Source organism: Sminthopsis crassicaudata, chromosome 4 (assembly GCF_048593235.1).
Source record: "Sminthopsis crassicaudata isolate SCR6 chromosome 4, ASM4859323v1, whole genome shotgun sequence".
Taxonomy (NCBI): domain Eukaryota; kingdom Metazoa; phylum Chordata; class Mammalia; order Dasyuromorphia; family Dasyuridae; genus Sminthopsis; species Sminthopsis crassicaudata.
In genome coordinates this window covers 448,337,411-448,349,890 of record NC_133620.1, presented here as the reverse complement: position 1 = coordinate 448,349,890, position 12,480 = coordinate 448,337,411, and positions in this window count along the sequence as shown.

Genomic DNA, 12,480 nt, shown 5'->3' with positions numbered 1-12,480 from the left:
TCACCCCTACTAAAACTTGTGTTCTAATTTTTTTTCCTTCCTTCTCCTCACCCATTGACAAGTGATCCAATATGTTAAACATGTGCAATTCCTCTATACATATTTCCACAAATATCATGCTGTACAAGAAAAATCAGATCAAAAGAGGAAAAAATGAGGGAAAACAAAATGCAAGCGAACAACAAAAAGAGTTAAAATACTATGCTCCACAGTCAGTTCCTAATGTCCTCTCTCTGGGTGTAGATGGCTCTCCATCATGAAATCATTGGAACTGGTCTGAATCATCTCATTGTGGAAGAGATCATCCATCAGAATTGATCATCATATAATCTTGCTGTCGCTGTGTATAATGATCTTCTGGTTTGGCTCATTTCACTTAGCATCAGTTCATGTCAGTCTCTCTGAAATCATCCCGCTGATTGTTTCTTATATAACAATAATATTCCATTACATTAATTTCCCATAACTTATTCAGTCATTCTCCAATTGATGGGCATCCATTCAGTTTCTGTTTCTTGTCACTACAAAAAGAGCTGCCACAAACATTTTTGCACATATGGATCCCTTTCCCTCCTTTAAGATCTTTTTGGGATATAAGCCCAGTAGAAACACTGCTAGATCAGAGGGTATGCACAGTATGATAGATCTTTGGGCATAATTCCAAATTGCTCTCCAGAATAGTTAAATGGAATTCATAATTCCACCAACAATGTATCAGTGTCCCAGTTTTCCCACACCTCCTCCAATATTCATCATCTTTTCCTGTCATTTTAGCCAATCTGAGAGCTGTGTAGTGGTATCTCAAAGTTGTCTTAGTTTGCATTTCTCTAATCAATAATAGAAATCTGGGTAGATGTGAAAAAACTAATGCAGAGTGAAGTGAACAAAACCATGAGAACCATTTATACTACAATACTGATATTATAGACAATGAACAACTCTGAAATACTTAACTCCAATTAACCATGCTTCCATAGGACTAATAAAGAATGCTGTACAACTTGTAAAAGAGAGATGATGGACGAATCTGTTTTGGTTGACTATACACACCCATACCCACATCCACACACACACGTGTGTGTATGTATATATACATATAAATAGTATGATACAGGGGTTCTTTATTTTTCTTTGTCTCAGTATATCTATCTAGCCTCTGTGTTTCTGAGTGTGGGAGGGATTTGAAAAAGAAAAGATTGATAATTGGGGGAAAAAATAGAAGAAAGATTAAAGTCATCCCAAAGGAAATGGCCTGAGCCTTGAGTTGAAGAGTTTTCCTTCATATAAGGTTTTCAAGCAGTGAATAAATGACCATTTGTCAAGTGTATTATAAAGGCAGATTCTTTTTGGGTATGGGTTAGAGTAGAGAGCCTCTGAGGTCCCTTTCACCTCTCAAAATTCTATATTATTTTGTGATTTGCTTGAGGTCTCATGGTACTGTATCAGTAATCAGTAAGAGTAATTTGGCAGATTCAACAATTGATAGATTATTTAGTTTTTCGTTTGATATATAGTCTACTCTAATTATTAATCCCAGTATGTGATGGAACTGCATAAGGAGAGAAATTATGGGATCTAGTATGGGGAAGGAACGCAGTGATCATCTAGCCCAACATTTTTATTTTACAGAAGAGAGGCTAAAGATTTGTTCAGATCCACATAAATTTTAAGTGTTAAAGATGGGATTTGATTCCAGGCCCCTTGACTCTAGGCAGCTAAGTGGCATAATAGATAGAGAGGTGACTCCAGAGACTTATCTTCCCGAGTATAAATCTGGTCTATGTGAATTTGGGCAAATCACTTGATCCTGCCTCAGTTTCCTCATCTGTAAAATAAGCTGGGGAAAGAAAAGGCAAATCATTCCAGTGTCTCTGCTAAGAATACCTTAAATGGGATCACAGAAAGTCGAACATGACTGAACAACAACCACCTCTGGCTGCAGAGTCAGTGTTCTTTCTGTTGTACCAGCTGAACCCCAAAATGCTACAGAATGGAAATGGAAATGCTGTCCCTTTCTCAAGTGTACCCACAAAGGCACAGTATCGTAAAACAAATTATTAGTTTTTAGAACAAATTTGATCTATAAGAAACTGAAAACTTTATTACTATAGAGTTTGCTCTTTGGGGCCCCTAATGAAGTGAATAGGACCCTTCCCCTAAAAAGTGCTACTGACATCTAGTGGCCATTCTAAAAATTCACTTTCCCTGAGCTGGTGTGATGTGGGGTAGAATTCAGAATGGCCCTAAGATGCTTCCAGAGCTCCCTACATGGAATTGCCTAGAAATTAACCATTTGCTGGCAGCTTTTTGAGAGAGATTATTGTAGCTGTAGATTTATAAACAGAAAGGACCTCAGAATTAGAGGGCTTAGGGTTAGATCATTTTCTACCTGTCTTCTTTGGCAACTTGCTTCACTCTCTGAGTCTCAGTATCCCACTGGAAAACGGAGGGAGGGGCTGGATAACATGACTTCTAAGATCCCTTCCAGGACCTGATTTATGACACTATTTGTGATCTTGGGAAATTACTTTACCTTTCTGGGTTTGTTTTTCTATTCCAAAATGAAGGGATTGACTTAAATTCCAGGTTTTTAGACTATGGTCTGCAAGCCCACATAGGGTCTGAATGTGGAGGGGGGGGGGCGGTCATGAAATTATAGTTTGTTATATATATATAAAATTTGTTCAGTAACAATAATTTATTATTAGTAAATGTTTGATTTATATGTATATATATATATAATTTGTTCAGTAACTTAATAATTTATTATTAGTAAATGTTTGATTTAGATACCTATTTCATATACCTCTCCATAAAATTTCATAAACCTCTAAATAAAAATTTCTCTGGGTGAAAAGGGGTTGCCAGTAGAAAATGTTTAAGAATCTCTGGACTAGATGACTACTAGTTTATTTCCCTTTCAGCACTAAAATTCCATCATTTCACAGTAAGGAAACAGAGGTGAGCGAGAGGAAGTGGATTTTCTAAGATTGAGTATATATGTACAAAACAGCAGAGTTAGGAATGGAACATAGATTCTTTTTTATTTAATAGTTTTTATTTACCAGATATATGCATGGATAATTTTATAACATTGACAATTGCCAAACCTTTTGTTCTAATTTTTCCCCTCCTCCCCCCCAGGAATAATAGATTCTTTAACTTCAAATCAATCTGTTTTTCTCTATACTAAATCCCTTTTCCCCACTTCTCACCATTAAAGTAGAGCAAATAGTCTAGAATTAATGGCTGTAGGAAAGTTCTTTTGTTGGAACAAGTGCAATAGAATGAATTTTTCAAAAAGGAAAAGGAATGTGAATTGATGATAATCACTCCCTACTTCAAGGTGGACTATAGTCACTTTTGTGGGTAGATAGGGATGTATAAAATAGACTTGAGGCAGGTAAGATTTTAGGTGTCTCTTTGGATACTACTTGGGGTGTGTGTGTGTGTGTGTGTGTGTGTGTGTGTGTGTGTGTGTGAGAGAGAGAGAGAGAGAGAGAGAGAGAGAGAGAGAGAGAGAGAGAGAGAGAGAGAGAGAGAGAGTATTTAGACAAGAGTGGGTTTACTGTTTAGAGTAAGATTATTCCAGTAGTGACTAATTACTCTCTTCTTCCAGCCTCTTCCCTCTTTAATCCCTATTCCACACATCTGCTGTTGTGATATTCCTAAAGCATTTCTGATTATGTCACTCTTCTGCTTATGAAACTCCAGTAGCAATGATAATTCATGTAATGGTTAGTAAACTTCAACCCCATCATATTCTTTTCATCCCAATGTTTTTCAATCCTTGGCTGATATTTTTAAACTCTTGTTTTGTATCTTTCCGCTGACTACCTCTTTATTCCTACCCCTTCTAATTCTTCCCACCCCTCCAATGTTCTGTCTTAAAATTACCCACTTCTGAGTTCTGGAATGCCTTATTCACAGACAACAAACAAGATTTCATCTTGTCCAAAAGGTTCACTCTGTTATGATCCCACTTTTTTACCTTTCTTCAGTCTCTCTCTACTGGCAGCTTCCTGACAGCTTACAAACATGCTTACATTTCTTCATGCTCAAAAACCTTCATTAGGCCAGCCCTTCCCAGGAAATAGTTCTGTACATCTACTCCTTTCCATGGCTAAACTCCTCCAGAAGGCCATTTACAATTCTTCTTCTCTCTTGTCTTAGTTATGGCTTCCAACTGAATTTGCTCCCTTTGGTTACCAATGGTCTATTCTTTGCCAAATCTAATGGTTTTTTCTCAATCCTCATCCCTCATAATTTCTCAGCAACTTTTGGCATTGTTGATTACCATCTTCCAGATGAAGAAACGGATTTAGTAGATTAAGTCATGTGATCGCAGTCTTGTAGTGAGTAAATGTAGGATTCAAACTCAGGCCTTGCTGCATCCAAAAATAATGCTCAATCCACCATGATACTCTGCTTCAGCCCATTATTGCTGCCAGATGACCTATAGGTGACAAAATGGCCCTCAGAGAATAACTAGACTTCGTGCCAGAGCCACTGCAGGAACCACATCATGGATTTTGCATAAAATATAGAATGTATTGGCCCTTCTACAACAGAATAACATGCAATCAGTTGCAGAGTCTGCACTCATGATCTTCCTATTGCATTCCTTGGGGACTAGACCAGCATCCTGGCAGTTAGACAACAGAGAGCAGGGGTGCAGAAAGAGTAGGCATTTGAGAACGGGGATTCTTTATCAAGCTTAACATTGCTTTGTTAGCTATTTAGTAACTATGTCCCATTACATAATTATTAAAACCATATTTTCCACACACCAATTTTTCCAGTTTAGTCTTAATGTAACCATAAAGTATTCCTAAGGAGGGGGAAGGTTCCCTTGGTATGAACTACTGTATTCAGCAGGTTCCCGAGTTCCAGCAAGTAGACCATATTCATGATTACTTTGATTGAATTGGCTTTATTTAAAGATACATATGTGGACGATAAAGTTTGCTGTCTCAAGACAGCCCAAAGTTGTTGCACTGTTCTCTGGGGTTCCTCTCACCTCAAAGGGGTATCCCAAATCCAGTCCTAAATTTTGAAGAAATAATGACCTCTTCTGGGGGTTGTTTCTACACAAAGGTTTACCCATTTGAAATTAGGAATTAATAGCTTTGGGTTAAGTGTTATGGCTTACATAGGGGCTCTAGACTACTGATTATATTTGAAGGGATATTGACTTGAAGGAACTCAGCCTGGTCTAGGTATTTACCTCACTGAGAATTCCTTTGCTCTGATTTCAAGTGACCTTATCTATCTATCTATCTATCTATCTATCTATCTATCTATCTATCTATCTATCTATCTATCTTCCTTCCTTCCTTCCTTCCTTCCTTCCTTCCTTCCTTCCTTCCTTCCTTCCTTCCTTCCTTCCTTCCTTCCTTCCTTCCTTCCTTCCTTCCTTCCTTCCTTCCTTCCTTCCTTCCTTCTTTCCTTCCTTCCTTCCTCCCTTCCTTCCTCCCTCCCTTCCTTCCTTTCTTTCTCTCTTCCCTCCCTCCCTCCCTTCCTCTCTTCCTTCCTTTCTCTCTTCCTTCCTTTCTCTCTTCCTTCTCCCTTCCTTCCTTCCTTCCTTCCTTCCTTCCTTCCTTCCTTCCTTCCTTCCTTCCTTCCTTCCTTCCTTCCTTCCTTTCACTCTTCCTTCCTTCCTCTCTTCCTTCCTTTCTCTCTTCCTTCCTTCCTCTCTTCCTTCCTTTTCTATCTTTTAAAATTTTTTCTTATTTAATATTTTCCCCAGTTACACTTAAGACATTTTTACATTTAAAATTTTTTGAGTTCCATATTCTCTCCCTTATCCTCACCTCCAGCTCCCATTAAGAAACCACATGTGAAATTATGCAAAAACACTTCTATAAAAGTCAGATTATGAAAGAAACTATAGATCTTTCATCCCAATTTTAAAAAGTTAAGAAAAATAAAGTTTAAAAAAGAGAGTATTATTCAATTTGTATTCAGATACAATCAATTTCTTCTCTGAATATGGATAGGATTTTTCATCATAAGTCCTTTAGAACAGTAGCGAATCATTGTACTGCTGAGAATAGCAAAGTCACTTTTAGCTGGTCATCCCAGAACATTACTCTGACTTTGAATATTTCACTTTGCTTGTGTTCATGGAGGATGTTCCAGGTTTTGTTTTTTTTTTTTCCCCAACAGTATCTTGCTTATCAAGTGACATATTTAAGTATCAGAAGTTGGTACGATTCTCCGCTTACATATACCTTCAGAACAGAACTATAACTTGTGGATGGACACAGGTTCAACTTGAAGATATCTCTTTCATGCAAGAAAACTTCCATGCAAGGGAACTTCCTTTGGGAACATCAGATTTTTTCCCTACATTCTCCCAAAAGGCCTCCCTAGGCAAGTACTCAGACTAACAGCAAATAGAACATAAGATAAGTTTACTTAACACAATAGAAAACATTGAACACTTATACCCATGTCTCTAAATTGTCTTTATATCTTGATTCTCAGTTAGTTTCATCCAATCCCTGGGACCTATAGAATTATTCCAATGATGGTATCATTTTTTTATCAAAAATACCTTCCATTCCCACCTTCAAATGAAAAAGAACCTGAGCTTGTTAGAGAATTCATCATCCCTCCTCTCTGGGGAATTCCACCTTCATTCAAGAGATAGATAATGTACAGAAATCTCAGTACTAGCAAAGGAGAGATTCAGGTTGTTCCCCCATGTCATAGCTCCTGTTCTTTGTATTCTTCTCTCCTGTACATGGACACATAAATGTGTTTTCTTCAGGTCTGAATGACATTGGGCTTCTCTATCTCTTCCAACTTTAGAAAAGACATTGTTGTAAAGGGTTGGAACTGAGCAAATGCACTTGGATAATGGAGCACTTGACTAATTGCCAATTGGACAATTCTCTATTAACATGTTTGAAGGATGACCCTCCCCAACTATTTGGTGCTGGCTGGATCGGTGGGTGTGGACAAAGGAGGGGAAGTGACATGAGTGGGTGGAGTAGGAGGAGGAAATTGAGGCATTCTCCTGAAGGTGTAGAGAGAGGAAGGAGGTGTGGAGATTGCTAGATCTAATCCCCTGACCTCCACCGCAAAAGACCAAGAATAAAGACTTTTGATTATCCTGACTCCGGCTGATTCTGGGAAGACAGGGTTCCAATACACTGTCTCTCTTTTGAGCCCCACCAACAATAACTCTTCCCCTAAGAGGCTGTGTGGATTCATGGGCCCCCCTCCTAAGATATGTACTTCTGATTTCAGCTCCCCATTGATTTGGGTGTTTCTGATGGGTCCCCAGCTCTTATCCTCAGAATTTCCTCTCCCCAAAAGAGAGAAAGGGAGGAGATGAAGGGTCGAAGCTGAGGGTCTATTCAAAACTACATAATCCAGCTGAGGAATGTGGAGCAATAAAACATCTTATCTATTATTGCTTATTCGTCCTCTCCAAAAAAGCCATCTTGTCTTAATCCTTCAGTACCTTGTTAAAAGATATCTTTTCTCCTTACCTGGATAAAAAGACATTCTGACTCCTTATCTCTCTTTTATAATTTACAATCTTATAGGTTCTTAGCCTGCTAGCTAAGCCCCAAATTTTCAGCATATAAAGCTCTCCCTGAGCTATTTCTAATTTTAGACTAGAGGTTAGCCCATCAGCAATGGCATAAATAAATTCTTTTGTGGCTTAAAGAGAATCTCTTTGAATTCTTTCTATGTACCATGACTCTCACACACTTTACTTCTATATTGGTAAAGAAAGATCTAACATCTTAACACAGGCTCTGACCACCAAAATTCAGGCACCAACTTTAACTGGTAAGCAAGTAATAGAGTAGAAATGAGGCATAGAATTATAGATAAAGTCTAAAGAATAAAAAAAGATTCATTCGGAATCAGAAAGATGACCCAAGTCCAAATCTTGGCAGACACTTATGACTTGGGTCACTCTGGGAAAATCACTTAAGCATTATGGGTCTCAGTTTCTACATCTGTAAAATGAGAAAGTTGAACTAGAAGGTCTTTAAGGTCATTTCTAACTCTAAAATCAATAATTCAGTAACAAGCCATTCAGTTTAGGAATTCACTTAAATCGGACATCTATGGTCTTTCTTCTTCTTACTCATTTTTATTGCTAACAGTCTGGGACCCAGTGCAATGGAAACATGCATGCATGCGTGTGTGTGTGTGTGTGTGTGTGTGTGTGTGTGTGTGTATGTATAAACATGAAAGCACTTGTACATTTTGTAGATTGCAATTTATTGGATACCCTGCTTCCTGACTGCTGAACGCCATATGACAGTCTGGGACCCAGAGTTTGCCCTCTGCTTGCTAGACTATTAATGCCTTGACTCAGAAATCTCCCTGCTTGGACCACATTAAAATGTAATTGAGAAATATTAACAATGAATGCACCTTCTGGGCTGCCTTCTATCCCATTAGAACTCTCCATATGAGTTCCTTTGATTGGAAAATCTCAAAAAGTTTGCTTGTGGGTGGTGATGGTGATGATGAAATGAATCCTGAGCTCTAAGAGCAGACATCTAAAGGGTTTTTTTTTTTTTTTTTTTTTTTTTCTGACCATGGGAATCCTTGTAGTATCCCTATTGGAGTCCATGTTGGAATCAGAGTCAGAAAAAAGCAGGTCTAAATCCTGACTCACATACAGTATTATCTATTGTCTCAGATACTTTGGACAAATCATTTAAACTCAGCCTCAGTTTCCTCATCTGTAAAATGAGGATAATAAGAAGTAAAAGATACAATAGAATATAGATAGTGTTAATATGTGTTTTTCTAAGCAAATATGCAGCCAGCAAGGATCTTTATTTTATAGATTAGTGTCCCCCATTTTTATGTGCATTTGATACTGCCTGGTCCCATATCTTGAAACTTAAATTACTTAGGGGAAACCCAGATGTTCTCTTAGGAGAAGGATTACAATCATGTCCTTGGTTAACTGCTTGGATTAGAACGAGAGATCTGGTAGACTCCCAAATGGATGGGTTTTTGTTTTCTTGGGTCTGGGGTGAAGACTTTAGAGCACTTGGATTGAACTGGGCTCTCCAGGATTCATTTGATAGCTTACGGATGAGAATTTTAGAAGTACTCTGGACTAGAAGTTGGCTCATTTTGGGGAGAGGTTTCTTTTCAAATTCTGCCAACATTTTAAGGACAGGACTTGGCTTTGGGACCAGGAAATGAAGTATTCTTTTGAATAGAAGCTTCTTGCAGGAAGTTATCTAGGCTGCATGGGTTAGATATCTGTTATCTAGAGCTACTATTTACAATTGCCCTTTAAGAAGTCTGTGAGTTCTTTGTCAAAGTTCAAGTATGGGATGGCTGAATGGGCTTATAGAGTGTTAGTCTGAGAAATATCAACACTGGGGTAGGGCTGGTGAGATAACTCCTAGTTCTTGTAGCTTCATGGAGAACCCTGGTCTCCCCCATCCTCTCTGCTTCATTGTGATGGGCTTGAACTTGGATAACAGGATCTTGGATGACATTTAAGGGGTTAGGGCTATATGAGGAACAAAGTGTTTATATCCTCTACCCTTCTCTTTAGGGCCTGCCCACAGGAGCACTGATAAGAAAGTCTTAAGGATCCTGCTTGTGGGTGGTGGTGGAGGTAGTGAAATAAATCTTATGGGTGGGACTCTAAACTAAAACCCAAAGGATTTTTCTGTATTTTGATCATGGAAATGCTTCACCAGCAGGGATCAGATAACATTTTACAGCTTGGAGAAGTGGATAGAGGTGCTAGCATTGAAGTCAGAGTAACCTAGATCTATATCTTGACTTGGACACTTAAATTATTATCTTCTGTCTCAGAAAACCTGGACAAGTCTCATAATATCTGAGTCTAGTATGCTCATTGGTGAAAAAAGGAAAATAATAGCCATTATAAACTGTAGGTTTTGGGGAAGAATCAAGCAAAGTTATGCATATAATGTGCTTTATAAGTTTTAAAAGACTTTTATTATTTTAATAATAATTATTATTATTATTCTCTTTACTCTGTTTAGAATCTCCTAAGTGAGAAATTCTTAACTTGGGGTACACATGCTCAAGAGATCTATAGTTTTCCTCCTTCTCCCTCCCTCCCGGAGGATTGGCATAAATCTGTGAACTTGGATAGAAAATAATTTAATCTTTATTTTCACTAATAGTTAATAGTTTTTTTCTAATCTTTATGCAATTAAAAATAATATTCTTTGAATGGAATCATAGGTGTCACTGGATTGTCAAAGAAATCTATTGTAACCAGAAGGAGTCCCTGTTCTGAGTTCCTAACTTAAAACAAGAGATTCCTGTTGGTTTTAAAGACTTTACCTAGCAGGTTTTATACACCATGATAATAGTCAACATTCAGTAATTTTAAGGGCTGCAAAGAGCTCCACACTCTTTCTCTCTTTAGAACTTCACAAAAACAATGTGATATACATAGAATTAGAGAGAGAGAACTGGAAAAAAAATTTCAGAAATCAAGTTGTCCCACACCTTTCCCCATTTTAGAGAAATTATTTTTCAATAAGTGACACAAAAAGTTGGGTTTTTCCCCTTTTTTGGGGGGGAAGGGATGCAGCGTAAACATGAAGCCTATGAGCCAAATGTGGCCCACAACACTTCTGAATGTAACTAAAACCAAATTAAAATGTAATTGGGAAATTGTTAGCAAAATAAATGAAAATAGAATAAAACACAAAACAGAAAAACAGAGAGACAAAGTCATAGAGAAACAAATGTAATATTTGTAAATTTTTGTTATTTAGTCATTTTTCAGTTGCCTCTGACTCTTTGTGGTCCTTTTGGGGTTTTCTTGGCAAAGATAGTAGAATGGTTTGCCATGTCCTTCTCTGGCTCATATGACAGAGTGAAGTGACTCAGTCATAGCTAGTAAATCTCTGAGGCAGAATTGTGAATTCAGGTTTTCCCTAACCGCTCTATCCATTGCACCACTTCAATATATAATCCATAGGGATTCTTACATATGATTTTTAATTGAATTTGACACTTCTGGTATAGGGAACTTAGTGTAAAAACTTCCTCCCTCCTTAAATGCAGATCAGCCTTTCCACTGTGGATTATTTCCAAATTTATCTTTTTAGCTTGTTTGTACATAACTATTTGCTTGTTTGTTTGTTTTCCCAATTAGATTGTAAACTCCTTGAGGTCTGAGATCGTCTTTTTCTCCTTTTTGTACTTTCAGCACTTATTACTGTGTCTGGCACTTAATAGGGATTTATGGACTGACTTTTTATTGACCCACTAAGTGATTTAATCTCTGGGCATTGCTTGAGGATACTGAGATTCTGAGTGAATGGCCAATGGTTGTATAGTTACATGAGACCATAGGACTAGAATTGTAAGTAATCTTAGAGGTTGTTGAGTCCAATTTCATATTACAGAAACAAAAATTGAGGCGTAGGGAGCTCAACTAACTTCTCTTTGGTCACACAGACAGTATATGAGATGGACTTTGTACCTAGGTCTTCTTAACTTCAAAATTGGTTCTATCCACTATGTCTTATTGCTTCTGGAGTTGATACTACAAGTGTCTGGTAAGTTAAATGCCTCCCATGGTCACATTGTTAATAAGTGTCATGGGTTAGTATTGAACCCAATTTTTCCTGACTCCAAGTCCAGTGGTTTCCACTATGCATGGTACCTCTCAACAAGCCTCCAGGGGAGGGAGATCTACAACATTTCCTCTGACCATTGCTTCTACCTCTACTTTCTCGAAGGGAAGGGTTGGGCTAGTTGAATATTTAACTTTTATTTATTTATTTATTTGTTTATTTTTATCTCATGCTCTGAGCCTGCCAGGGAATCCCAGAATGAGATTGTCTCTCTGGAAAAAGAGTACTCTTCCCGAAGCTACCATAGAATGTTCAATGACTCAGGCCATTTCTTGCTTCCCACCCTCACAAAAATATATAGAATAGGCTCTCCCTGGGATCTGGAGCATAGAGACCATCAAGTCCAACCTCCTCTTTCTAGAGATGAGGAAACTGGTTCAGAAAGATTAAGGATTTGTCCAAAGTCATACAACTAGCAAGTGTCTGAGGAAGGATTTGAACTCAGGTGTTCTAGATGCTCAAATCTTTGGTGCTCTCTATCCACTCATCCTCTCATTGCTTCATGGTTCAGCTGTATGTAGCTATTTCAAGATGACTTATTGGAGACTCTACCCAGAGAAAATGAAACTCTTGCATCCCTCTCTCCAGAAGTCAAACTTTCTCTGATACTGATCCAGGTTTGTTCCTTTTCCTTACAGCCTTCTTTGCAGATTTTATCTTTTTCTCCTGTTTCCATTCCTTACCTTTTGCTACCAGAGTTTTCACAGAAATTAGAGTTTGTTGACAGATACTCTTGAACATACCCATGATTTGAATCTAGACAATCTATCTTAATTTCAGTCCTTATTTAGTCACATCATGGATCACATCTTCCAGGTACTCTCATCCTAATCCTTCATAGGCTTCCAGA